The sequence below is a fragment of the Cygnus olor genome, chromosome 2 (assembly GCF_009769625.2).
Source record: "Cygnus olor isolate bCygOlo1 chromosome 2, bCygOlo1.pri.v2, whole genome shotgun sequence".
In the NCBI taxonomy this organism is placed as follows: Eukaryota; Metazoa; Chordata; class Aves; order Anseriformes; family Anatidae; genus Cygnus; species Cygnus olor.
This window is the reverse complement of record NC_049170.1, coordinates 21,377,978-21,403,589: the sequence shown is the minus strand read 5'-3', so window position 1 is coordinate 21,403,589 and position 25,612 is coordinate 21,377,978. Positions and strand designations below refer to the sequence as shown.

Here is a 25,612-nt window from a genome sequence, read left to right as displayed (position 1 = left end):
TATTGAGAGCAGGTATTTGGAAAGTGATTGCTTCTATGGCGAATGAGGGACTAGAAAACTTTTCTTTCACATGTTCCTGCGATTCAGATGGGGTTTGCTCTACAGTATATTTGCAGTGAGTTTATGAAGCAGTGAGTTTATCATCAGTGTATTTCATGTCGCTATTACCTGTATTTTTGGAATTTAAGTTGAAGCATGAGTCAACAAACAGAAGTGCAGAAATACAGGAGAAAAAATAAGAACTATCAAGAAAAGGTTAAAGAAAATGAAGAACTGCAAGAAATGGTTAAGAAACTGTCTGTCTTTCTAAAATATTTGCTAGAATTTAATCATATGGAGTGTTTGATTGTGCTGATTTGAAAGGAAGAAAAGCATGCTTATGTTTCTCCTTGAGAAACATAAGGGGTGCTATGTCCTCTACCATCAAAAGATAGCATTAAAAGAGAATTGTCATGCCTGATGTCAAGACACAAGATAGCATGTGTTCATAGGTATTCTTTTCTAAACATAATTTTTTTATTCAATATTTTCATTGTTTCCTAGTGCAGTAATTTTTCCGTGTGTTTCAAAAACATTAGCTAAAAACATTTTGCTTTCAGTATTTTGAGACTTTTTTGGAGATAAATGAAGTAGTTAAATAATATTTACAGATAATCTCATAAAAATAAGTTTATGATTGTTGACTTTTTATTATTTCACACAGGTTTTACTTTCTGGGGCATTTTTTTTGATTCACTCTTTGTATTCAACTATAAAGATGCAAAGTCTAGTTTCAAGTTGCATAGTTGCTGGTAATTGTTCTTTGGCCAACTTTGCCACCTAGTGGCTGTAATTAAACAGAACATTACTTCTATTTCTTCGATTAAAAAAAAAAAAGTTATATAGCACGGCACTGCTATATTTTTTCCTTTGCATTGAATTTTCTGTCACTTGTGTGTTTGCATAACTTTCTGATGCATCTGAAACAGCTCAAAATATTTCTATGAAAATCAACGCTTTATTTTCTAATATTTTTAAAAGTTTAGTAAATGAGTGACTGCAAGTATAGAGAAGTTTAATACTATACAATTTATGTGGGTGTTTTTTTTTTTTTAAGGAAGGAGACTTCTCATAATAGTATCAAAATAAAAATTCTGAACCCTGTTAAAACCCCACATGAAAAAGACAATTTTAAGTCTACTTTTATATCTACTACAGAATGTTTTTCCTCTAATACCCTTGAAGGATATGTAAAATAAATCATCCTTTTTCAGAGACAGCCCCTAAAAAGTGGAGAAAGGAAAAACCTGTGTCAGTAAAGCTTTTGCTTCAGTATGCTTTAAAGATACCCTTGCAGGCTGGTACATCCATGAATGGAGGAATAAAGACTATAAATATTGTTTTTTTATTCTCCCCTTCAGTGTGCTCCTAGTTCTGATGTAGAACCAGATCAAAGAACGATAAATTACTAGAGCCCTAAATTGCACTTTTGTATGTTGTTGTACCCTTATTTCTATGAAGATAGAAATTACAATTAAGATAGAAACTCTGCAACAGCTGTTTTCTCAGCATCCTAGTATCCTGTGGTGGCGTACATGCTGTGAGCAACTGCAGTAGACAAGAAATGGTGGGGCACTGATGAACCCTAAAACCTTTGGGCACTGGTCCAGCTGCCATCTCATCTCTGGGCCACACCAAGCTACTGTCAAGGTAGCTATCCAATTTGTAAATTTAATATAATATTTTTTATTTTATTTCTTTATATATATATATATATATATATATATATATAAGCATAATCCTTTTTTCATCAAATGTTTGCAGTTGGCTTTGTTTAATACATTTTCTCTAAATTATAAATGAAACGTTGAGGGGAAAACAATTCTTTCAACAAGAAAAAGGCATCTTTATGCCATAATATGGGCATTTTAAATTAACAGAGATATTTAATATTGGAAAATGTTATGACCATGCTTGCAGGAAGCTGTTTTTTATATATGGGTTATCTCCTTTCAATCTCTTTGAGGTTCCAAAGCAAAAAAAAAAAAAAAAAAAAAGTTCTTGTTCTCTTAGCAGAAGAGTTACAGAAGCTTGATTTCCTTTTGATATAAGTACTTTTTTTTCTTTTATTTATCCTTATAACGATAATCCTTTCTAGGCAAGGGACAGTAAGCTCTGTTACTGATCAAATTTATATGCATGATGATTGGCCAAACATATAGGCATGACACAGTTTAATTGCCTTGGCACAGCGTGTGATGTTTGTTTATAATTTAAGCTTTTTCTCAATAATTTGGTAATTAACAGGGTTTTCAGTGTTTCTTATTTTATCCATCTTGAAATTTCCACTTTTGAAACCAATTTGAAATTGAATGGCATGCAGAAACTGATGAGATAGTGAAAGGGAGGAGGATCTGCTAGGTGAAAAGAAAGATCAAGCAATCACATAAAGCTTTGTTCCCTAAGAAACGTGAGATAAAAATTTACGGAAAAGGCCATCACACATCTTGATCAAAATATGGCCTAGAGAGCATTCTCCACATAAAAAGAAACTAAAATAGCATAGTCATCTTGCTAATGTTGTCATAATAATATTCAAATTATCAGGTTCAATTTATTAAATTATGTAACTGCTGGGAAACGTTCAATAAATCCCTAAACTAGAGGAATGAGTAAACATAGCAACAGAAAAAAGGGGGGAGGTCATACAGAATTTCTTTTTAATGAGAAAGAAGCGAGTCCTTGATTTCTGAGTTGAAGATTAAGGAGAGATTGTTAGTCTCCGAGATGCCATTCAAGATGACCTTAACAATGAAGGAGAAAACAAAGATGACTACATGTAGAAGCTGCCAAATGTGTGTTGTTAATGAGATTTCTGATAACATCTGTATATGCATAGTATGATCTGAACTCCTGGCAGAACTTGCCTGAGAATTAGAGTTCTCAGTGGAAACAGTGGGATTGTACACAAATTGAAGGAAAGAAGAGAGGATACTGCATAGAAATGTGGTGTGTTCAAATATCTGTCAGACAGGAAAATCTGAAAAGCAGGCTGACAATACAGAAGATGATGAATACAGGTAGAGGATCACAAGAGAAAGCAGTCTGGTGAGAACTGGGGTAATGAAGAGATTTAGCATGTGAGAGCACTAGTTAGGATATGAGAAAGGCTGTTGGCTTTATGAGGTCCGTTGTCCTATGACTACATTCACAACTGTTGTGTTTTGTTAGATGGTAGATCCCTAACTATTTGCATTTGTATCAGTTTATGGATCTGTTCTACTTGAATTTGTCCAGTCTCCTTTTCCCCTGGTAGTGTTCTTAGTACTGCCAGTGGTAGCAAAATCCAGAAGTTTATGCTTGCTGTCATAAAAAGTATTTTAACTTTTTTTACTTTGTTACTGATCTAGAAAATTAAAACTATGACATGCTGATTACAATTTGTTGACAGATCTATATGAGGACAACTGCACCTATAGATAGATCATGAGGAATTTGCCTAAAATGAACACTATCCTGGTCTGTATGAAGCTGTCAAGCTACCACTATCTTGGAGACCTTTTAACATGTTGCAAAATGATCTTGCAAAAATTTCTTTTGCAAAAATTTCAGTTTGTGTTAACTCTAGATTAACAGGCACAATAAGAATTTTATGTATTGCTTCTTTCAGAATCAAATATGATAACAATGAAGGACTGCATTATTAAAAGATAATTTGATTGCCTTATTAAAAGATAATTTGAAAATTGTTTTTCAGCAATGATGTATGAATACAAGATATAAGCACGAAGGTTTTAAATATTGCTAATTAATACATGCTAACTACCAAAAATAGCATAGTGATCACTAAATTAAAAGATTTCAATCTAAATGTGCTTTGTACATTTAGTACACTCAGTGTATATTGAGAAATAGTTGTCTGCAGCTTCAGCAGCTATATAAAAAATAAAAAAAAAGAAAAGAGCAGTAAAGCTCTGAAGTAAAGCCAGACAACATGAAACCCTTTTAATGAAAATGAAGACTCCTTAGTGCTAATATTCTTTTCCAGAGAAGGGCTGGCAGAGAAGAGGACGTTTATAACATTAATAGAAAGTCAACAACATTCATTTCTGGTGGAAGACAGGAAGGTGGGAGCCATAGCTGGCAAAAGCTCATTGTCAATGATTAAATCAGTAAACTGTTATTTAAGAATGTTAACTGAATACAGAAGCCTCGAACTAGTATTGTATATATTTTTTTTTTAATTAAATTTAGTTGCTTAGATTTTTCCTGGATGATACAGATCATATATGCATGATGCAGTAGAGGTTATCCATTTGGAATACCATTAAATAAATAGTTGAGAGAATGGCATTGTGCTTTTCCAAGCGGTGGGAGAGTTTCTGAACATCAACAAAAGTAGATTCTCGGAAAGCCTTGAGACAGTCCAGTACGTGATCAATAATACATCCCATAGAGAAAGATGACACCACTGGAGAGATGTCATTATTAAGGTTATTTTCAGCAGTTTCCAAGAACCCTATTTTTCATACTAATCTTTTTGTGTGTGCAATATATTGCATAATTTGTATCACTTTGTAAAAATATGACTCTTGGCCTATTTTTGAGAATCTTATACAAGGTTTATAGCTCCAATTTTGTAGGCAAAAGGTTTTGTTTTGTCTTTTTTTGATTTTTGAAGGGGAGGGCCTGCATGTCTTTCTCTACAACTCATAAAACATAGACAAAATCAAGGGGTTCAGAAACATCTTATTCTGCCAAAATGTTAGATGTTTTTGTCACAATTTCTCTGTCACCATAGACCCATCATACAGTTTTGCGTGGATGCTTAAAATGCTTTATTTATATATAGCTGACTGACTTAAAATATCTCCAAATGAGTTTCTCTGAAGTGCTACATGGAAAGAATGTTAAATGGTACTGAGTAAATTCATCCATTTAACAACTGGCAAATAAGCCAAAAATCTTTAGCTAAAAATAATATATTATTTCATAAATGCTGACTCTGATGAACTATCTAATGGATCTGAAAAGGTTTATAAGAATGATTACAGTTAGAAGCAAATTAAACATTTTGATGTGAATTTAAGAATGCTTTCAAGTACTTGAAGTTGTTATGATGCAACTGAGAAAATCAGACCTAAATATTTGTGTGTATAAATTTTAGGGAGAGAGGCCTTTCTGAGTATCTGTACCACTAAGCTGAGGTCCTAGAAAAACAGCTCACAATCTCTGGAGTGTCATGGGGATTGAGCAAGGTATCTGAAGACTGGGGAAAGCAAATTTAACCACAGTGTCCAGGAGGGACAAAAAGTAGGATCTGGGGAGCTACAGGCTGTCTAGCCTCACTTCCATGCCTGTGAAGATGATGGAGCAAATCCTTTTGGTAACCATTACCAAGCATGTGAAGGACGAGGAGGTGACTGGGAGTAGTCAGCGTAGATTTATGAAGGGCATATGAGGCTGGACCAACTTTACAGCTTTTAAAAGGAGATGATTGGCTCAGAGGACAAGGGATGTCCTTGTCAAGGACAAGGACACACAGTGGATGTTGTTTATCTCGTCGTTGGCAAAGTTTTCAAGACTGTTTCCAGGTCATCCTCAGAGACAAAATGATGGACTAAATAAGGGCATGGTGAACTGTCAGCCTCAGAGGGTTGTGATCAGCATCAAGAAGTCCAGCCCAGCTGGAGGGCGGTGCTGTGCCTTAGGAGTTGATCCTGGGGCTAGTACAGTTTTATCTTTTCATCGGTGGTATGGATGATGGGGCAGAGTGTACCCTCTGCAATTTCACAGATACTACAAATTTGGGAGGAGTGGCTGATAACGCCAGAGGGTTGTGCTGCCATCCAGAGGAACCTTGACAACCTGGAGAACCTGACAGGAACCTCATGAAGTTCAACAAAATCCTGCATCTGGGAAACAATAACCCCATGCACCAGTGCAGTCTGGGGCTGACCAGATGGCAAGCAGCTTTGCAGAAAAGGTACTGGGGGTGCTGGTGGACTCTAAGTGAACATGAGGCAGCGGTATGTCCTTGCAGCAAATGCCAACAGTCTCCTGGATTGTGTTAGGAAGAGCAGTGCCAGCAGGTCAAGGGGGGTGATTACCTCCATTCTAGTTGGCGCAGGGCGAGACACATCTGGAGTGCTTGGTCCAGTGCTGGGCTCCCCAGGATAAGAGAGATATGGACCTACTGCAGCAAGTATAGCCAAGGACCACAGATTTGATTAAGAGCTTGAAGCATGTGTCATATGAGGACAGGCTGAGAGCTAGGACTGTTCAGACTTGAGAAAGAGAAGGCTCACGTGGATCTCATCCAGGTGTATGAATACCTGAAGGAAAGAAATAGAGAAGTAAACAAGATGGAACAAGACTCCTCCCAGTGGTGTCCAGGGACAGGACAAGAGGCAACAGGCATAAACTGAAATACAGGCAATCCCAATTAAATGTAAGAAAAATATTTTTATTGTGATGGTGGGCAAGCACTGCAACAGGTTTCCGAGAAGAAGGTGTGCAAATTTCTGTCCTTGGATATACTCAAAACCCAACTGGACATGGCCACTAGCTACCTGCTGTAGCTGAGCCTGCTCTGACCAGTGGGTTGGACTTGATGATTTCCAACAGTGCCTTCCTACCTCCACCATTCTGTGATGCTATGGATAAATCGAAATAATAATCTAATGAAACTTTTGAATAAAGGATCCTAAAGGTAGCAGGAGGGCAGACAGTCATTTTTCTGTGACTTGTCAACTTTTTTTTTTTAACTCGGAAAAAGTATTCTGTCACTGCTCTCATTGGAATTGATGTGATGCCATTTGAGGTAGTTGGGGCAGCTTGCAGTTGCTGGCACTGAACACTTCAGATCCATCTCATTAGCTCTAGGCAGTCACTTGATCAGATTATGGAAAGTCTGGCAGGAGCTTTGATTGACCACGAGCTGGCAGAGGCCTTATCCAGATAGTGCTGGTTAGCTGAGGAAGCCAATCAAAGTAAATGATAACAATTTTCTGACAGTCTTTTTCTTTTCCCACCTTTCAGTTTATATCGCATGCAAAATTTAGCACTTGAGAATGCAAATAGCTGTATCACTCGTTTACCCTCTAAGGGTTCGTTCCTACTCAACCTTTCATGCCAGCATGTTCATTTAATTTCAGTTAAAAACATTTGTCCTTTCCTTCATGCTGCTTCAATATGTTGGAGAAGCCTTCCCTAGATATTTGAAAATCAGCCTCATGGATTAGTTTAAAACAGTTCTAAATTTCCTTCTTTTTAATGTACAAGTTGTTATATTTAACATCATTGTGTTACTGTTTCTTCCTGCTCCCCAAATGTCTGTACCAGCCTTTTGAATATTTTTTTTTTTTATTATCTGCTAACCTGCTTTTTTGGAGGTGCTATCTCTTTGACCTCCGTGTAAAGCCAAAATTATTCACTGAGAATATTAACATTTGTATTGTCTTAATGATAATAGCTAACTAAAAGTTTATTTAAAAACACATATCACAAGAAATCCAAAATTAGAAGGTTTGATTTGTTCATAGAGCTATCATTTTCAATGTTAGAGAATGGAAAAAATATCTTTCACTAGCTTGGTAGTATTTTGTATTTTAGTGGTGTTTCCCAATTTTTAGTTATGCTGGGATTAGATGTATTCTTACATCTACAAGTTAAGGTAGTGTGGAAGTATTGTTTTTTTTGTTTGTTTTTTTTTTGTGCGTGTTTTGTTTTTGATTTTTAGACAAAGTTAAGAAGTTAAGATTATTATTATTATTTTGGTTGCAGACTTGCCAAGAATCATAAGATTAGATTGTTGCAGTTTGCCTAAGGACTAAGCTCACCCAGAAAGTATAAGAAGGAAAGTGATAAAAATTGCTGCCTGACTTGTCATCATTAAATAAACACATCATGCAATAAACACTATTTTAAAGTCACAGATGTGGTAATGAGAAAGGGGAAGACTATCAGCTACAGAAGAAAGTAAAATCCAGTGTGTATGTGTGTGTTGAAGTAAATTTAACAGATAATGTATATGGTATGCTTCTGTATTCACTGCATTGTCTTATGGGAACTGTAAACAAAATCATATTTGCAGAACATAAAATTTTATTGGGTTTTAATTACAGATAAATTTGACTTGGACATGCTTATGTTCCTTCTATTCCCCAAATATTCCTCCCTCTCCCACCCCTCCATAAAAGGCAACTTAGATTCATGTTGAAAAAAAAATGTTTTTGGTTATCATCTGAAGTATCGCCATGACAAAGTATTCTAATCATTTGGGAGAAGAAGGGGACAGAGGGGCAACCAAATGATTTTCTTATGTTGAAAGTAGAGATTTTATGATTGGATTATGTAGTATTTTATTCTGAGAATAGATGCACAGTAATTTGAGTAAGAGTTGTGATACTGCTTTTTTAAGGGATGCTTCTGGATTCTCCAGATAGTCATGATGAATTTTAGGAAGAGTTAGAAACATAGATGCATTTATCTGCTTCAGAAGCAATTGAAACTTCTAAAATAATTTCTGCTTTTTCATATTCTTTGCCTTAACAATACAAGAAACATATATGCGAAACCTGTATTATTATTGATAATTTCCAAATAAATTTCACTTAAAAAAAAATAAAAATAAAGTGTATAGTATATAAGTGAACTGCGGTTTTCATACTGTTATTAATTTTTGTATGGATCTCTCATAAGGGAAGAAAATGATAAATAAAATATAGAGAACTGATTGTTATGTGTATATATACAACTGTTATATTATTCTATCTAGCTTTAGATTAGTTGCTTTGAACAAGTGATTCTTTTTTATGGTAATGTTCAGTATGTCTTGACTTCCAAATGCCTTTTTCTTCCCACTATTTGTCAGTATTGCTATATTATTGCTAATGGCTTTTAAAATCACTCTAAGCTGTCCTGATCTGAAGAGTTGCATAGTCTGCATTGTTTGTTGGACTGATAAATGGCTTTTGGACTATGAAATGGTTATGAGAATACTTCCTTATGTGTCTTTGTGAACTACCAACTTCTGTTATCTTGCTAAAAATAACTCATTGCCTATCTGACTGCTTGTTAGGATGTAAAATAAAGCTTAGGTTTGGGTGTATAGATGAGGTCCCTACATCCACAATTTCCTGGTTTTAATTATATTAGTCTGCTTATATACTTTTTAAGATCCTGTGAGCATCTGCATGTCCAGCTGAGATGAGTTAGTAGCCATACATCTTCCCTAACAATTGTAGCTTTACATCAAAATTACATTGGGCTTAGAGAGGCCAGTCAACCCACTGGTGTACTTGGGAGCTGCTGGTTGTTAGATGGTCTGGAAAAAAAAAGAGCCAAAATATGCTAAATATGCATTTGTATCCCCCCAAATGCATGGATACTTAACACTTACTGATTTATTTATTTATTTTTAATTCAGAGAGGGACATAGTACTTGAAAAAGGTACTTGACATTGGCAGGTGTTAATTGAGTAAATCAAGTTGTGGCCGGTTTTTTTGGCTTGTAAAAGTTAACTTTTTTAGTTACTTGATTTCAGCACTGAGTCAGAGGACTTCTTTCTCATGTGGGCATATCTTCGTTATCTTCAGCTGGAAGAAGACTCCTGACTGTTCAGCTAGCTTAGGTTCCTGATACCATTTTACCTACGTACAGATAACATTCTTGGCATCTTCACTATCAAGCTGGGGAGCCAAACTAATCTCTGAGAGGCACAACCTTCTTTTCCTTTACTCTTTTGAAGATGCTTAACTCTTTCCTTGGCCATCATGACACAGCCAACATAAAAGTGGGATAGAAATATCACATATTATATGTAATTTTTCCATTGTAGATTTTAATAACAAATTCAGTCATGAAATCCAAATGAAAAATATATACCTTTAAAAAGTAATATTACTGGTCCTCTTTTTAATTATGTTGAGCATATTGTATATCCTATTTTCCAGCCAAGTGTCAGTGGTGAAAGAGTTAAGTTTGTGTCAGTGTTTAAAAAAAAAAAAAAAAAGTGAATCATGTATTCATCTGACCGGAGATGTACAGTTCTGGAGATGTTTGAGACTCTTAGACCACTGCCATAAAGTACTGAAAGATTTAATTTTAAGATATAATATAGCTATTAAGCCTTTTCAGTACTGGAATATTCAGTCACTCCCAGAAGAAGAGTGATGCCTGCCTAAATGATGACCTGTGATCATAAACAGGTTAATTGAATCTGACCTGATTTCAGATGTGTGCCCTTATTGCTTTAAGGATAATAATTTTTCATGATTTTTATATTTTCAAAAACTTTATCTCAATTATCCAAGTATTTAATTATCTCTGTTAGTGTTTTAGGAAAAAAAAAAAGTGGTGGTGGGGGTGGTTGTTAATCACAGTGTATAAGCATATATTCTGAGTTTTGATCTTCTCTCAAGTTCTTTTTGTATCAGCAGAAGAGCCTGTGCCTCTGATGTGAGTCAGGTAGTAAGGCCACTCAGCAGTCCTGCCTACAATTCATGTGAAACACGTATTGCCAGACAAAGCATCTGACTACTTGGAGGGTGGTTCTGTAGTCCTGAGAATCCAGAGTGAATTAAAGTCTAGACTCCGACATTTTTTCATGCTGTTGGGAAGGGATAAATAACAAATCAGATGTGCCCAAGATAGAACAGAGGTAACACTGAAGCAAGGATGCTTTTCCTAGTCTGTGCATTGGGAAGAAAGCTGTAATAGCAGCAGCAGCAATAACAACAGCAGCAGCGGCAGCAGCAGCAGCAGCAAGAGACCTTCGGAAAGCTGTGTGTTGCAGTAGTCTGAGATATAAAGATCCTGTTACGTCTCTGTCTTTCCTAAGTTCAGAATGGTTGATACAAACCTTACGCCATGTGTAGTAAAAGATGTATATGAACTCGGAATTTGCTTTGTAGTAACTGGATGCTGAGGAAATAAAGACGTGCCTCTGCTTTTGTTGTTGGGGTTTTTTTCTGCCTCCTTTTTTTTTTTTTTAATCATCTGAAAAAGAAGAGCTTGATTTAATCAGAGAAAGTAAGTTTCATCCATCTTCAAGATAATTTAAAAGGACATCTTGGGAGATGGAGGGTGACTGCTTTTCTACCTGTTTCCTTGCACCTGGGGCTGAAAAGTGAGGAGAGATGGACAGTATCTCAGAGGAGACAGGAGTGACCGAAGCTTGGTGAAACCATACACTGATTGTTGCCTGCTGTCCTCTTCATGCAGTGCTGTGGGCTGGTGCACCGACGGCGAGTACGGGTTTCCTATGTAAGTTTTTATTTGTATTAGAATGATGCTAACCTGTATGTTCAACTCCTAATATATTAGATGGTGTGGTATGTCTCAGTCAGGTATTTTAATGTATGTCTGAGTGACCAATTGGTGCACTAAGCATCTGTGAAATAAGTTTTTACAGCACAGAGACACAAGGATTATTTTCACAGGTATGAGTGTCATCTATTTTTTCAGAACTTGTTCATACAAAGAATTAATTTTATTTCAAAATAACCTAAAGTGTTAACAGACTACAAGTCTGACCCTTCTGACTTTTTTGTTTGTTTAATTGTGTATTTTTTCTTTGTAATAGCCTGTGTAAGTGGAGTCATTAGAATAGGTCATCTGTGTTTACCCATATATGATAACTGAAAATCAATGTAAGTTATAAAGAATGATAGGCTGGCACAAAAAAAAAATATGTACAAAAGACCATGAGTAAGATAAAAATCCTCTTGTGAGGTAGTTCTTTTGAAAAAGAGCAGTAGCACAGTGGCAGAGGTATGGCCTGATGCTTTGCATGGTTTGTTTGCTTTCCAGAACAGGGTATTTCAATACTCTGGTGTGATAAGACTGCTCTGTATTGCAAAATGGCTGTCTCTAATAAATTCCACAAGGAAGGCTAGTGCCAAAGCTTAAGTATTAGTAATGAAGAAGATTGGCTGTTAGCTGAAATATGTCTGAACTATACTCAGCTGACGTGATAATCTCCTAAGTAATTCATTTATGTTTTAACATTCCTTTTTATTCTGCTATTCAGTTGTCAGATAGATGTGATAAGAAACAGGAGGTTCAAACGATGTGGCTAAGCTGCAAATTGAAATTGCTGAGCGTTTGCAACAAGCAGCTTGTAGCACGTTGCACAAGAGCAGTATATCAGGAGAAATAGTTCTGTTGTCAGGAGAAATACCCAGTGTGTTTCTCTGTGATATAGAAAGCTCTTATACAAAATGTTTAAAATGACCACAGAACAAGCAAGGTCATAAATAGGTGTGATCTAAATCAAGATTTGCATAGGGGATTGATGGGGAGAGTAAAATTACTGGAAACACTTCTCTCCTGTGGATCATATTTCAGAGATGTAAACAATTGGAAAGATGAATGTGGCCATAGTAGTTTTGCAGGGCTAATTTGACTTTGGATATATTTTGTTCTTCCTGATGCAACAGTTGATACTGTTCTGCAGAAAACAGGCAGAAGAATGGAGATTAAAATGAGATCTTTGACCAAGAGTAGAACATAAACAACACAATATTTCACATATAATATGCACAATCCAATGTGTAGTTCATTTTAACAATCAATTCAATATAAAATCAAAAGTTGGATGTTTGTTATACAGCTATTTATTTGACATATAGCTAGTCCCGCTGTTAAACAGAAATTGAAATGTGAATAAATTGAAAGCATTTATTTGTTAGTTCTCATGCCAGTGGAGGTTGGGCCATGTGAAAATAATGACATCTTGAGATGCATCACCCATCCTTTCATTTCTACTTATTACTTTTATTTAGCAGTAGCACCAACCATTATGAATAATATTATCTGGACAGAATAAAATATTTGCCTGTTTGCAAAGTGTGTTTCATGATCTGAAAGCGTCAGAATGCTCATTTGTAAACCACAATGACATCTACTCATGTTTTGTCTCAGACTAAACACATTAAACTCCATGAACTCAAAACATCACTTTTTGAATGTTTGTGGGTAATGGGGAGAAACATGCTTGGTGATTCTTATAAAATACTTGTAGTACTTGTTGTATAACAATTATTGTGCATATGCTGCTAGGCCTTGGGGGTATTCTGAGTATCTTTAGCACCATTTATTGCTAACTGTATACAGAAATGATACTTTGTCTTGGTTAGGATAAGTGAAATAGAGTTTGCCCTTGATCTTTTTGGTCTTAACGTGAAAGATGACCGCGTTCTCAAATGACTTAATTACAATGAAGATTATCTCTGTTTTTTGAATCCTTGATTATCCAAACCCGTTATTATTGAATTTTTTGGTCGTCCCCATGGCATTGGGCTAATTGAGGTTATATTGTAAGATTCTTTGGGGATGAAAGCACTGAAATTAAAGTGAGCTAAGATATGACCCTTTTTATTAACGTCTGACTCACTGGGGAAAAACACCAGACTTTTATTGTGGGTTATTAGTTTACAGTTCTTAAGTTGGCTATGGTTGGAGTGGTGAATGATCCAGCTTAGAAGATTTTGGTTTATTTTAGAGGGTGGTTAAGGATATTGTACTTTAGGCATTCAGAAATGTATGATCAAGTCTAACAATTGTTTTATGACTAATCCAGCTCTTGCTGGTCCAGACCCTATAAAGTTGTGCAGATTTTGGGCATAATCAATCCCTTTGATTGGCTTTTGGGTCAGAAATAGACAGATCACTGCAATTAGTTATGTGGTTTCACATTGTTTCTTTGGAGGAGCAACATTATGGTAGGAGGAGATGGTTGTATTCTTACATGGATCCTTTCTGTGGTCTCCATGTTAGACTAATGCACAAAGAGATTAGTCCTGCACCTGTGTGCAGAGATAAAATTGAAGGCCTGATTGGAATATATCCATCCTCAACTTCTGTTCGTGTTTTGGTGTTGTTGAGTGATGTGCAGACAACACATTAACACGATTAAATCAGTTTTAGGTGTCCTGGGGCTTTCCTGCTCTTTCTTCAGCTTAGCTACGTGTACAACCTGCATCCAGATGTTTACAGTCTTTCTGTTCCTGTTCTGACAATTTCCTATTGTGGGTCAATAATCAGGGCATGGGGGAAGCTGTGTTCCATTTAATACTCTGTGGCATAATCTGCAGCTCCTAAAGGCATGGTGTATCATGTGGACATTATAGCTGTGTGTAAACACTCAATTCCAGAAATAATAACTCTTATACTGAACATTTTCATGGTGAAATGTGGAGATAATTCTGAATAACATCTTAAAATTATTCCTTTAGTTATGTCTTTGAGGTGGGACAATGACATTTATGTTGGATACCAGGAGAAATTTCTTTACTGAAAGAGTTGTGCAGCTGTAGTTGAAAGAGTTGTGCAGTTGTGCATTTGGAATAGGCTGCTCAGGGAAGTGGTTGAGTCACCAGCCCTGGAGGTCTCCAAGAAATGTGTAAATTTGGAACTAAGTAGCATGGTTTAGCAGTGAACTTCAGTACTAGGTTAAAGGTTGGACTAGATGATCTTAGAGGTCTTTTCCTGTCTGAATGATTCTATGAATCTAAATGGGATCCATTTTAGGTAGTATGGAGGAGCAGTTGCATGGAACTTTTCCAGCAGACAATCTCATCTCCTTCAGGATCGTGGAGTCTAAAACACTAGTACTAATTATATGTTGCCCAAAAATATTTTCACAACTCTCACTGCCAGCATGTTGCTGAGCATCTAACTGCACTGAAGCCTAAAGACTGACTAGTATATTTTAGCTTTCAAACTTTAGTCCAGTCTGTCCATCTGTTGCTCCAGCCTTCAGGAGAAGTTGCAATCTGGTGGAAGTCACTTAAAAATCCTGAGCTGTCTTCAGCACTCAGCTGTTCTCCTTGAATATGTCTAGAAAGACACCATGAAGCCTATTCAAATGCAGAATCCAAGATGTTTCCTGCACATTTCTGGATAGATCTACTAGTTGTCAACCAATTTGCTTTGCCTTTCTGTACATACTCTCTCCTTTTTTTGCTGTGAGAGTGGTCTTATTTGCAGTGGTGCAACGTACCTGCCCAAAAGGAAAAAAAATGCTTATAAGGCAACAAAGTAGTAGTTGAGTATAAACTGGCACGTGAAGACCCCTGGCACGTGAAAACACTGATAGGTATAGGAGAAGGGTCTGCATACTTTCTTGAAAGGCTCTTCAAAATGGTGAACTTGGAAGTGATGCAATGCATAGGTGGAAGTCACCTACTGGATCATATAAGACTGGCAAATCCAAATGCACAGAGCACATTACTGTGCTACAAAGCATACCTGCACTGCCTGGGTTCTCAGAGGGCATCTGATGCCACTCTTAGAACTGTACAACAAACAGTAGGGGAGTGTAGCCAGGGATGGCCAACGTTTTATTCTGGATAGACAAGCCACAGGCTGGACTCCAGTTGTATTCTTAATAACAGCTTAAAATCCTCAGTTTTCTAAACTTCCCAATGTTGTATTTAATACTTATTCAGTAGTAGTTTGAAAAGTAGTAGTTTGAAAACTCATCTTGTTCACTTTTTGATTTTTATTTATTTTTTTAGAATTATCAGATGGGATTTTTGCTTAGCTGAAAGGACCATTCAGAATAAGTTTGAGTCAATGTTTTAAAGATTTTTTTTTTATAGAACTAATTTGATGAAGGATGGAGATGATGTCTGGAAGGCAAATACTCATTACTATGACTAAAATCCTTTCCAAAGAACTATTACATTTTGATATTAAACCAACCAACCAAAACTAAACAACCTTAAAAAATGCATTCCAAAACAATATAAACTTTATTGAAAGATTGGAAATGAAATTTATGATATGGCTTGCACTGTGTGTTTTAGTTTAATGTAATTAAGGAGCTTAGTACGGTTGTGTTTTAAGATGCTTCTTTTCTAATGGTGGGGACTATAATTGGAGAGCATTCTGCCTGCAGCAGCAAACAGGATCCAGACAGCACGCTTTTTGTGCCTGTGTCTGGAGGATATCTTAAACCTCCTGAGGGAATGTTCTCTTTTGGTTTTGTTAGGTTTAGACTAGTGTTTTTTGTCTGTTCCTCTTGATACTGTAATCTTATCCATCTATCACTTAATCATGTTTCTCACCAGACCACTCTTTATCATAGCAGATGCTGTCCTTCTTCCTTTTGTTCACTGCCTCCATATCTCTTCTTCACTGCTGATTTATATATATATATTTTTTTTTCCAGATTTAACTACTTTTTTTTTTTTCCTTTTCACCACCACACACTCTCTGTGATTTTGACAAGCAGAAATCTTGCTTCACATTTGCAAAATTTTCTGTTGACATTAGTCTGAGTCTTGTATTTTCTCTTCCTGGGACTGTGGGACTGCACCTGCCAGGGCTATTCCTGTGACCCTTTGTGCTCCCATACCATCAACCTTAGCCTTCCATCTATCCCTCTTTTCTCTGTTGCTCCTGTAGTGGAAACCACATCTATTCTCAAGCAGAAGTTGCAGGCTATGGCAGTTGTTATTATGAAGATTTTCCTCCATGTTTCTTTTCTATGTGTATTATAGAAAGAAAACCAAACTGTTGGGAAGGAGGAAAGGAAGAACAGAAAAATGGTGGTTTTCTGATAGATAATGAGACTGAAGTGACATCTTTTATCATTACCATGGAATATCTACACCTTAAAGGAATTGGCTGGACTAGCAAAAATAGCTTTAGCTTTTTTATGTGATTGGATTGTCTTTGGTTCTGTGTGGGTCTGACTGACATAAAACTGTCTGGGAGCAATTTATAATCTCTGGATTCGAGGGAAAGTGTGCATTTTAAATATCTATTGGAAGTCCTTTTGCTTTCATTTTTTTTTTCTGCAGCCTACTTTTCTAATATTTTACTTTGGTAATACGGGAAGAAAACAGTAAATGAATAAATTAGAGTAAACTGGCGTGGAAATATTTAAAGGGAAAATTATGTGAACCAAGACTCTGTGTGCCGGTCATTGTATACTAGCCAGAACAAGGACAAACTTTGCACTGCCCAAATTAAATGGAAATAAGTGCCCTTCATAAGTGTGAACCCCAACCCCCCCACCTCCATTTACATAAAGATGTCTGCAAGACCATTACAGTTATGTTGTGGATTATTACTGAAGCTAAACTGTTTTCATTGTAGCTCCAGTTCTTTCAAGTGAAATTTCACACATTTTTTTCAATTAGCTTTTTGTTGTTATTGTTTTTTAATCTATTTTATACATTAGGCGGTCATAATTTCTTATTTCTGACTCCTGTGGCGGCATTTAAATGACTGTTCCATTTTTCCAGCTTAGAGTTGAACAAAATACTACATTTTCCTGTCCCCCTTCTTTAAATTCTTTCTTCTTTCTGCATTCCCAAGGTACGACCTTTTGAATTTAATTTACTAGTGAAAGGAGTTTCTTTTGAAAAACTTCTTACATTTACGAGTATTAAATGGAACATTTATAGCTCATTACGCATTCTGAAGTAAAATTATATAACAATATAGCTGGTAGATAAAATATTGTGACAATAAGGGCCTGCTCTCTTTTCATTCTGCATGTAATATAACTGTACTTGAATAATAGATTAAAAATGTTTAAAATGTCAAGTCAGCAGCAATATCATAGTTTTAAATACACTGAAATAGAGAACTCCTCTTTACTTATGTTCCTCTATCCTCGTCTGTTAAAGATGAATTCATATTTCTACTAGTAATACTATAACTTACTGCTAAACTGGATCATTATTTTGTTACCCTCCACTAATTTGGAAATATAAAAGTAGTGACATTGTTTGCATTGCTCCTGGCAATCTGTGTTACATTCTTGACAATAATTTGCCAATTTGCAACTATAAGTCATACACTTATAGTATAGTACAGTATTGTGTGCTCTACTGTTAGTGTCTTAGAGATAACAAGTGGGAATCAGGACATGTAACCTCTGTCTCTAGACCTGCCAGTGATTCATCCCGTGTCTGGGGACAAACCAGGTAAAAAGAAGCCTGAGGTGCATACTTTCCATAAAGCTGTGATTCTTTGACGGAAGGAGAATCCTGATACTTGAGTATGTGTGTAGAAGTACGCTGTTGTATACAAAACCTGAATAAATGAGTATTAAAAATGGACACAAGTATTTTAAGAGATTGTTACAAGTAAGATGTAAGCCCTTTTCATCCTTCCTAGCTGCACAGTACCTCTTTACAGCTCACAATCTTTTTACCCTCTGCCTTTTCCCCCACTCTCTACACAGTGGGTTTTGCTATTCTCACTTGGTAAAAATATTTTTCACCTTTCTTCTTAGCCATTAATTGCTTTTTACTTATTTATTCTCTCCTGCTTTTGCCCTGCTTCCATTGGCTATGATTTTTTTTTGTCTTTTATCTATTTTCTCATTCTCTTGTTCCCTGCTTCCTGATTTCAGTTGTGGAGGAAAAACATAAGTTTTCTGCCAATTTTAATACATTTTTTTGGATAAGTTGGCATTCCATAACAATTTTATGAGCCTGTGAAGTCACGATAAATTAGTGTGAAGTCACGATAAATTAGCTGTCTTATAATGCTTATTGAGTCTCCTGACTTCTCTGAGGACAGATGCCATCTTTAATGTCTTTTGTGCTATCTTTATATCAAACCAGAGTAGCAAAGTGAATAAATTACCAAAGGGAAATGAGAGATAAATAAATAAATAATATTTTTAGATTTGAATTGTAAAATAGATTTGGTAAAGTGCTGAACACAGCAAGGCTGCTTCTACGAGTAGAAACTTCTCTGCAAAAGTCTTGAAAAGGTTCTGATACGATCAAATATCCCCTTCCAGCAGGGATGATGAAAGAAAAGGCAACTGTTGGCTAGTGAATGAGAGAAGAAATGCAGAGAGTCGGGGTGCACATACATAGGCTGGAACAGGCAAATTAAGATGACTGGAAGGAGATCAGATCTTTCTTCTTCATAAGAGCTGAAAGAACATTTTGTTTAAGTAATGACTTAACACTGGACTTTTATGTATAGTAGAAAAAGAAACTTTCTACTTTTGTGGAATCTTTTAAATGTTTGCTAGTGAAGGCAAGAAGAAATGAAATTAGGGCTGAGTTTTGATTTGCGTTGATTTGAACTGTTCATAGGACTATGACATGAGGCTCTTTATCCCAGCTGTGCTGTATTAACAGTTTGTGCCTATTCTTTATTTAAAACCTACTAGTCATCAGAGATTAGTAGTTTTTACACGCTCTTCCTCTAGATGGAACCACACTGCTGCTTCACTTGGCTGAAATACTGTTTAACAGCTGAATAAAATGCTGCAGCATGCACTTAAAATTGTGCATCTATGTTGAAGTGCACATGCCTGGCTAGGAGCATACTCTGTGGCATTAGAGGCATGATGCAAAAGAAGGAATGCTCTTGGGTTTTGCATTGCTTCTGGAAATAAATAATTTGAAGGTAGTATTTGCAAACTTTGATCTATTATAGAGTAGTGAATATGATTATCTTTATGGGAATATTGCCCTACTTATTCTGCATCTGGCAAAATGCAGTCAGATTCTTCATGCTGTCCCTGGTCTCTGTAAACTCTATTTCAGAGTTTATAACCAGACTGTTAGCAATAACATTCACCATCTTCACATTTTATAACCCTTTCTGCTTATGGGCTTGTTCACAGAACCTGGTCTACTATACCAGGCATTGCTTCATTTGAACATCGTGCTTCATTTATTGTTTCTCTTTCCTTTTTTTTTTTTTTACCAGTAACTGTTATTGTTAATATAGCTTCCTTTTTCTTTACTAACGTTTTTCCCATATTTTGTGATTATTTTTTTCAGTTAGTTGCATATGCAACTTCTTTCAATGTTTGTTTTCATCTGACTTTGAAATAGTGAAGGATGTTCAACTCGTATCTTCCTAGTTGTAAATGCGAGCTAAATGTATTACATAGTATGCTTTCCATGTGTTTTTTATTGAATTAATTTGGGGCCCAAGATTTTACTGAAACTGGATATTTTACTATTTCAAAGAAAAGCATTTTTGAACAAGAAGTAGCCCACTGCAGGCTATTTAAAAGATTCAGAAAATAAACTAGTTTGGTTAGTTATCTGCCTAATCAGAATTAAATGTAGTAAAAGATTACCCAAAAGAGAAGAAAAAAAAAATAGTCTACTAGAGTTAATCTCATGTTTTTAGTCCTCCTGTTCTCCTGGAACACTGAAAATATTCCAAAATAGTGTGGCCCCACATAAAACCAGCACCAGTAAATAAATATAAGAATGTGATTCTTGGGCCCCAGCAGTTAAAGAAAGAAAGGCTTAGTCATACAATTGCTTTAGGACAGTATAAATTGATTGATGTTACCCTATCTGTTTTGTGAGCCAAAAGAAATGAGGCAATGGATTATCATCCATTTCATTGAATTTCTATTACCACATAATAATATTGAAATAACAAGTGATTAAATGTTGCTACAGGCTATAGATTTGTAGAAAATAAAATACTATTTAGCAATGATATGACTACTATTCTTGCATCTTGACTTTTCCAACTTTTGGTAAAAAAAAAAAATATATATATATATATACACACACCTGAGGAATGCCAATATTCATATATCATTATATTAGAAAAACTCATCCAAAAAAGTTCAAATGTGGGGCAAGAAGTGAGTGTAGTCTAGACTGTTTGTGTGAAATAATTAAACTCTTCAAATGAAGAGAATTAGAGAAAGGATAAAGAAAAATTTGGAAAGGATGCCAAACAAGAATTCAGCAGACACTGAGAAGGAATGTCATGTACAGAAAAACTAAAGGAAGAGAGGTCACATATGTGGAACCTTCTGGTATGAAAGAAATTGTTGCTATTATTATGATTTCATTTCATTTAAGATACATGTGTTATATATCTACAAGCAGTACAACAAGTCAAGTAATGTGGACTACTGATTTTTTTACGCTTTTTAGTTATCAATATTGGCTAAAAACTGCTGGTAGTCATTAAGTATCGCCATGTTTGAAATACTGAGCGAGCTGTATGCCATGATTCATTAATCCCATCTATATTCATTTTATTAATCATTTTAAAAAATAATGCAGTGTTTGGCTATTTTTACTAATAGTTGACCTATACATGTGATAATGTATTTGTGTGGATTATGTATAGACTGAAATACAAACCTGAGGAGAAGACACAACATGTCATCAAATGGCAGGAGAAGGAAATAAATGTTTCCCTGAGTGAGGTAAAGAAATGCTCATTAAACCAGGCAACTACATGAGATGATATCTCTGAGAAGGAGATATTTACATCTCAGAGGAAGTGAAACAGCATTTATTTTAATAAGAAGAATGACCATGCAGTTCTGTAAATCAAGAGGCAATAAATTCTCAGTGACAAAGATGGAAGGGGCCTTCAATGATTGGAGTGGTTATGGGAAGCTAAGTGCTTCACCAAAAAGAAGTGCTCAGTGAGGGCTGTGGCCTGAGGGCTAAAAGATGCAGAAAGAGGAAGAGTGGAATAGAAATACAGGAAAGTCTGTGGAAGGTTTGCTGGAGAAAAAAATGTTTCTTCATTTTTGTCTTCATAAACGTTTTTAGCTGTTGTCTGCTTCCAAAGTTGTAAGGAAGAATTTTTCTGTTTGTTTTTATCTTAACCTGGATTGTATTAGCTGTTGGAAAGTGCCTGAGTCAAAGCATGGGCCACTCAAGCCTATCACGAGTCAAATGTCCCAATGTATTTACCACATATTTTGAAATGTATTCTCCTTGTCCAAAGTATCCAGATTGTAGAAGGGTAATAAAAGTGTGCCCCAGAAAAGCTGCTGGGCAGTAAGTGTGTCCCAGAATCAAGTGGGTCTGCAAGTCCCAGGTGCTGGTAGGAACCAAGACAGCAAAGTATGAACAGATCTTCAATGACTTTGCCACAAACCATTTTAGAACTGTTTTGCATTTTATGATCTATGGTGATATGCTTGCCATTGCCGAGCTCCTGCCAGTCCTGAGCAGAGGAGTTACTGTGACCCTTCCTCCAGGCATTTGCAAATGTGGTGTTCAGGCCAAATATTCTCTCCTTATTTTATACTTGGTTTTGAAACTGCTTTGCATTCAAAGAGATATGGCATCATCTAATAATTTTTTATGCTAGTACTTACAGTTAAGGGGTTGACCTCAGTCATACCAACATTTTTAAGCTGGATGGAGTGATCCTTGTAAATTTAAAAGAACAATGCCAGAGCCCCGTATATTGAAATGAATGTGAAACACGAAATGAAATATCTTTTTCTTGAAAGAGAATAATTAAAAGGAGACTGAACAGAGAAGATAGAAAAACCTTTCCAGAAATAGTGATCTTTGCCTCTGGTCCAGGCTGAGGTCCCTGACGTATGTTCTGTTCTGTGAACTCTCTGCAGTCACTCACGGCCAAGCACTGACAACATTCAAAGGAAATCTCTGCCTTCATATGCAAAGCTTTGTCACAGTAACAGTTCTTATTGTGAGACTCTGTCACAGGAACACTGAACAAAAATGCTTTGTGTACCCTTTGAGAAATGGCATGATTATAGGGGGAAAAAATCGTTGCTTTTCTAGGATGCCATAAAAGTACCAGAAGAATAGGGCAGATGTTTTGCATTAAGGAAGTCATATATATTGTGGGAAAAAAAATATATACTTTTAGATGGAGAATATGGATAATTGGTGAAGCAGAAAAGGATTTTTTTTTTTGTTTACTATTACACTGAAGAAAAATACTGTCCAAGAACAGTTCAACCAGCTGTAAATAAAATTTTTGTAAAACTGCCAAGGTCAGAGAGACCCAAAGCAATTTACTGATAAAATGGTGGTCGTGTGTTCTTTAGCCTGTGGTTTACATTGAACTTCTATACTTCCATGCTTCAAAGTTAAAAGCATGCTAAAGAAAAACAAATTAGACTACAAAATAAAACTTGAATTTGCAGTCATTTCTTTAGAAGTTGTATCTTTTTTTTTTTTTTTTTGGTGTGTGTACCTGGCAAGTTTCTGGGGTGCTCTCCCAGTCCAAAGTTGTGTGAATTGCAAATGGATTTGAAAGTAACTTTTATGTCACTTTCACCTCATGCAAAATGTGAATTTCTGGTCTAGAAGGTAAAAAGGTGTTTTATTTTTTATATAAATGATTACTTTATCCTTGATTCAATCTAGCAAATTAGATAAACATTAAAAAATAATATAAGCAATTAATTTACTCATGCATAAACTCGTACCACAATTTCAATAGATTAACTTTTTCAGTTCAAATTTTAGAGATTCTTAAGTGTATTTCCTGAACTGAATATGCATAATGTGCTGTTATCACAGCATCATGCTATGTTATATAGCTTGTCCAGTTGGTAGGATTGGCCTGACACAGTGAACATTAGGACCTAGGAAAAAATGATTTGTAAGAAAGTCCTTCTATCTGGAATGGAGAATTGTTTAGATTTCTTAATAAGAATTGGATGAGAAAGTAAAACATACCAGTTACTCACAACTCAGGAGGATAAGATCTAAGCTAAGACAAGCAAGTAGATTAATTTAAGGCCTATTTGAGGGAATATGATGGAGTATTGCTTGCCAAAGCTAGATAGACAGCAAGCTGGAGAATACGTGCTTGGGACTGTTTGTAGTCACAAAGCCCATTTTCTCCTTAGTTCAGTTTTAGCTTGTTCAGAGCTGGCATCTCTAACTGGCCAGCAGCAGGGACGTTGGTGTACACCAAAAGGAGTACCTAGTAAACTGTGGGTCTCTACTGTGCAAGGCAGACCCAGCTCCAAATGTACATCATTCTCAGGTCTTGGATATTGAACCAAATATCAGAGTTCATGCAATTTGCCAAAATGAAGTTTCCCAGTGTTGCTGATGTTGCCATTGTGGCTTCACTTTGCTGTGAAGGAGATAGTTCAGAAGAGGCCACCTGCCCCACACCTTTTACCTGTCTCCTGTTGCTCTACGTCCCAATATTACCCATGTTGCAGGCAAAGGCCAGAGTAATCTCTTCTCATCAATCAGGCTTCAAATGGAGGGGTCTTCCATGAGCTAGGGCATAGCCTAAATTTAAGATATATTGCAGCCCCAGTGTTAAGTATTGTGCATATTGTTTGGTAGAGATGTTTGTGTTAAATTACGGAGTTTACAAGAATCTGTCCTGTTTTTTCTTTACCTTTCCATTTTCCAGGGGTGGTTGGTCCTACTTACTGTCATTTCAGCTCAGGAGTCTGCACTCTGTGATGCCATGCACAACCCAACAGTCCTGTTAGCAGGACAGACAAATTGCTGAACATTGCTCTATCACATGCTAGTCCCAATTGTTTTCATCCATCAAACCCCAAGACACGCTCCTGAGCTAGCTCTGCTAGCAGGACATTTATTTCAGTGCCTGAAAGATGATGCAATTTGTGGCTTTTTTCCAGTACAATACTTCAGATTATATTGGATTGTGTTTGGCAGCTCAGGAGTATAATATATGTATGTAATATATAAATATTACCTGGACAAACTGAACTTTATTTAGTTACTTTTTTTCTTTTTTCCCTTTCCTCAGTTTTGCCTCTTCTCTTCAGAGCCTTTCTTGTTGACTTCAGTTACAACTCTGCTTTTAACCAGCACTAGATGTTTTCCCTCAATCTTTTCAGGACTGGCTGCTCATACTACACTTCCTGTCTTCCCTGCCTGTAGATGCTTAAATACGAGAAGCAGAGATACAGACCCATCATATCATTTTGTTTATAGCAAATACAAATAAGGATGAGTAAAGATCAGGTTAAAAAAGGAAAGATACAAGCCAGTATCATTCTTAACACACAGATGCCAAATGCTGTCATCTTTAAAAGCATGTTTCAGAGTGTTTTTGTTTTTAAATTCTTGCCTCATAGTATGTTGCTTGTCCCTGAGGAGAAATATAACATGGTTGAACAGATTCTGATTTATACAGGCTTTTCACTGGTAATTTCATTGATTTAAATACAACACTGTGTTTAAAATGAAACTCTTTCTCAAAGATTTGCACAGTTCAAGTAGTGATTTTGAGTATCTCTAAGCTTCATTGCCCAATTTTAGCAATTTGGGTTTGAGATATTTTACAAAGTTGTGCAATAACAGCAGAGAAGAAAATCCTACCAGTGGCAGAAGGCTTGAATTCATCTATGTTATCTACTGATATATATATATATATATATATATACATATATATCAGTATATATAATAAAAGTTAAACGTTGAGTAAATTCAGTATCCAGTCCTTTAAAACTTGGGATGTGTTTGAAGGTTTTATAATGTTGGTTATTGCCGTAGTCTAGGTTATTTGGCTTTTCAGTCAGTGAAATTTCAATCAATATAAGACATAGCCAGAGGACAAAAATATCAGCGGAGGGTGTATTTAATAGTGTTAGAAATAAAACCAAAGTTAAAATACTTTCATGGCTTTGCTTATGTGTGTACAATGTTCCTGTTGTTGTATTATATAAAATATTACAAATGAATCGGCTTAGCTTCTATTTCTTATGAGTGTGCTCTAAAGTAAATGTTGGAGTAGTCATAAGGCAAATAACAGAAAAATAAAAAGGAAAATATTCAAGGAATTATGCCTGTAAGTCATAGTAAAGGATATTGCCTTACTATTTAAATAAATGCAGTGAAAAGGATTACTTAACGTAAATATACTTCACGTGAAATACATACA

At 35.9% G+C, this 25,612-nt stretch overlaps 1 protein-coding gene and 1 long non-coding RNA gene across 9 annotated transcripts in view; both read left to right on the top strand.

The window, feature by feature from the left end:
* CACNB2 (calcium voltage-gated channel auxiliary subunit beta 2) overlaps positions 1 to 25,612 on the top strand; it is a 245,833-nt gene that overhangs the window by 58,955 nt on the left and 161,266 nt on the right. The gene's annotated exons all lie outside the window — the stretch shown is intronic.
* On the top strand, positions 1,516 to 3,918 carry LOC121064338. Its single transcript, XR_005816461.1, has 2 exons — positions 1,516 to 1,689; positions 3,431 to 3,918. It is a non-coding gene; the product is annotated as an uncharacterized LOC121064338 (long non-coding RNA).